The sequence below is a fragment of the Nanorana parkeri genome, unplaced genomic scaffold (assembly GCF_000935625.1).
Source record: "Nanorana parkeri isolate BGI_ZX_2015 unplaced genomic scaffold, ASM93562v1 scaffold381, whole genome shotgun sequence".
Classification (NCBI taxonomy): domain Eukaryota; kingdom Metazoa; phylum Chordata; class Amphibia; order Anura; family Dicroglossidae; genus Nanorana; species Nanorana parkeri.
Window position 1 is genome coordinate 653,116 of NW_017306649.1, and position 3,769 is coordinate 656,884.

The following is a 3,769-nucleotide window of genomic DNA, read 5'->3' on the forward strand; positions in this document are numbered from 1 at the left end:
CATGTTTAGATCCTGCACGAAGACCAATGCTTTTTCAGGTTCAGAGACCTGTCCAATGCCCACATAGAAATATAAAAAATCAGCTTTATGAGCTCCTCAAATGTTCCTAGTTTTGGGGGACAGGTGATGAGGCAGTCTTAGGCTACATTTATGCTCACAACATCAACAGGTCTGTGGAGATCAGGGGCTGGGAGCGCCAGCTTTTAGTCATAGTATATGCATCTCTCAGGAAATATTTCCTTTAATTCAGTTGTGTTTGAGTTTACATAACATAAGTTTGAGACCTTCTGAAAATTGGGTCACTCGTACAGCACTGGGCATATTCTGGTCATGTTTTATAGAATGTAGTTGTACCAAAGAATACCAGAAGCTAGAGAAAATGTGTGTGCAACAGGATTTGAATGGCAGTGCAAATGCACCCAGTGTCAAACTGCATATCGCAAGAAATGATACATTTACGCTGCTGTTTAGGCTTAATGTGCTGTATTGGTCCCCAGCAATACTTAGGAACACTCTTTATTGTGTTTTCATTTCCCCCAAAATTTTGTGGATTGGTCCATGACTCCAGTGTGTCTATAGTATATCTGAGCTTAAATAAAGCCCTGCCCTAACATAGATAGAAATTCTAGTCCTTATTTAGGATTTCTCAATAAATGTTTAGAAAATGGACGTCAAAGAAACACAGCAGGAAATTCAGCTCACAGCAACACCCTGGTAGTTTACCAACATAGGAAGCATTCCCGGCAGGGACACAGACCATAATAAAAACTTGATAGAAAATCTAACTCATTCTCCTGAGTTTGTACATTTAAAAAAAAAAAAGCTACTGATGACTATGCACTGATATCGTCACATACAGCAAAATTTGATTTTGTGTTATACAATGCAATTAAAACAATGTAATTAATAGGATTATGGGTGCTTCTAAAGCTGTGGCTATTGCTCTGGGCACAGTAGTGGTGCTATACTGTTCATCAAGATGTTATCAACACACATATAGGGAATTCAGGAGACAAGAATCAGACGCACTGTGGTTTTATTGATGAAAACAATAAATGTTTCATTCCTTTATAAATGATTGTGTTAGTAGCTGAATGCTGACACATCTGTAGTTAATCCCATCTCCAGAGCTTGAACAGTTTAGGCTTGCTCACTATATCCATCCATACCACAGTGCAAGGCAATTCTTTAGAAAAATAAACCACTTTTGTGAAAACCGCTGCAGCGTTCCTTTCATCTTACAGAAATTCATGGCAGATCTGCAAACAAACGCATGAGAATTTGAATGGAAACGAGACAACAAACACAGAAACAAACTGAACATAATTAATGCTACTTTACAATAAAACCATATCATTTAGAAATCACGTTTGCCTGGATTTCTGAATTATGACATTCTATGAGGGTCAAACAGATCTGCGAATATTCAGGCACACATACAACATTTGCAAGTTATTGTTTTTAGTTATCAAGGCCAATCTTCAATTCTACAGATTCAATACAATTGAAATTCTTAAGTGACATTCAACATAAATTCCACTTCATTGTTTTTTTCTCATATTATTGTTCAATAAGAAAATTAGCTGTACAGATGTAAAATAAATACATTTAAATGTTATAATGACCTGCTCAAGCAACATAGTCACTGAGAAAGTAAAGCAACTTGCTTTACTTAGAAGTGCTATGACATAAGTAGAGCAAAGTGACTGAACACGCCTGTTTTACTCATTTATAATAATAGGCACTGTCATCGTTTAGCTTTGGCTAAAATTCTAAGTATAAACGAATCTTTACATTTACACTACAGCAACTATACTGTATAGACTCCAAATATTCACATGCCCAGAGCATGCATACAGTACATACTCCTGTGATTTGCACTCAATCATATGCCCAGAAGAGACCCAGTATTCTTTAACTTAAAACCCACAGCCATTGGTCACATATTTTTTTTAAACTACAGCTAATGTCAATAATCTAGGATTTCACCGTGTTCTTTTTGTCTACATGTACATGTCTTCAAAAATAATTAAGTAGGCAAAAAGAGCTGTATGAAAAATACAATGAGTGCTCCATGTATAAAGCAGCACCACGGTCATTACTGCTGCTTTAAAAAATATAAGAAGCACTGCAAATTTATAAAGCACAGTGGTGTGCTTTACACATGTGCATTGCATTTTGCTTGTTTTAGGACTCTATTCAAATGATTGCAAATAAATAAATGAATAATTAACTTGTAAACCAAACTTCTTAGATGCTAAACTGTTGTTACTATTCAAAGCTGAAAAAACACAATGCTATCTAAAATGCATCTTTAACGGGCTCTAGCTCTCGTATCCGTCTACCCCTTATAGACCAGAGCGTCTTTTATACTTCCACTGTGCACATGTTTATTTGGGGTTTTTTTTGGCAAAACTGTCTCACAAAAATTATTTTACTTTCTATGTGATCTTTAACAAATGTTAAAAAAGTGTTTTTTCTATTTCGATGTTTCTGTTAGAAAGCATGGCAAAGTTACAGTATATGCAATTGTTTTTTTTTTTTTAAATTGTGCACACTTTCTTCTAATGCAGCAATGAATAAAATGAATACAAATGGAAAAAAATATTAACAGTAAAAAAAATGTGAAAACAAAAATATTAGCAGAAAAATAATAGCCAAGAAGAAAAAGAAAAGTAATCAGTTAAACGGCTGGTTAGTGTTAAAGCAGTAGTAATCCACTGGGGGTGGGGGGGTTGCCATAATATGCAAGTATGCACAGCACACATGAACATTATGCACTGTTACCTTACAAGTGTGCCTTTCTCCAGCGCTGTGCTGTGAATCTTCTTGTCCCCTGCTGCTGTCAACTCCAATGCCACCTCTTCCAGGTTCCCAGGCATCCTCTTTGGCCATTGGGTGGCCACTGATGATGTAACTCCCACATATATACACACAGGATAGACCTCGACAGCATCAGGCCCATTCACTGCAGCTTAGAGAGTGTGCACTACACGGCAAATGCGCCATACAGTATACACAGAAGATTTAAAAAATCGCTAGGGGGAAGAGAAAGACGTATTTTTCCAGAAGAGACTTTGCATGTCTCTTCTGTCAAAAATCCCTACCTCCCAGACATTTTTTTTTCTTCTTCGGTTTTAACTAAGGGTTAATAATGGGTTTCTCTAATTGATGTCATATATAGATATAGGTCACACCTATATATGAACATATGAATAAGACAGCAAATACAATGAAACAATGCAGATACATTGTATTTACTGTGCAACTGGTTTAGTGGGGAAGGCTCAGAACTGCTGTCAGTTTTTTATATCAGTTTGTGTCACTGGGGGCACAGCATCTGGGGAGATTCAACTTCTGTATTCATTCTAGTAATCATCATCACTAAAACAGAGGAAACATTTTAAGCTGTCCCCAGAACAGAATTAGAGGGGAAGTATTCTAATAGGGAGATCTGTTATAGTGACAAGTGTCTAAGAAAGGATTGATCTGACTTAGAAAGATTTCCTCGTGTTTCCTATCATGTCTTTGGGACAGGATGTGAAGGGAAATCTCCCCAGTGGGGCAAAAAAACCACTGATGGAGTTACAACCATTTTCTCCTCTACACAAAATAAAATAAAAACTCTGGATAAATTATTTAGGGATAATGCAAATAAAGAGGTGTAATAATATTAACTATATGTTACTTTAATGTTACTTTATGAGTATATTTGTGTATATATATATATATATATATATATATATATATGTATATATATATATATATA

The 3,769-nt window shown here is 35.8% G+C and overlaps 1 protein-coding gene across 1 annotated transcript in view; it reads right to left on the minus strand.

The window, feature by feature from the left end:
- Positions 1–1,051: 1,051 nt before the first annotated feature.
- TDRD3 (tudor domain containing 3) overlaps positions 1,052–3,769 on the minus strand; it is a 250,463-nt gene continuing 247,745 nt past the window's right edge. Inside the window, exon 14 of the mRNA XM_018559203.1 lies at positions 1,052–1,259. The gene's annotated coding sequence lies outside the window, so the exon portion shown is untranslated. The remainder of the gene's footprint in view (positions 1,260–3,769) is intronic.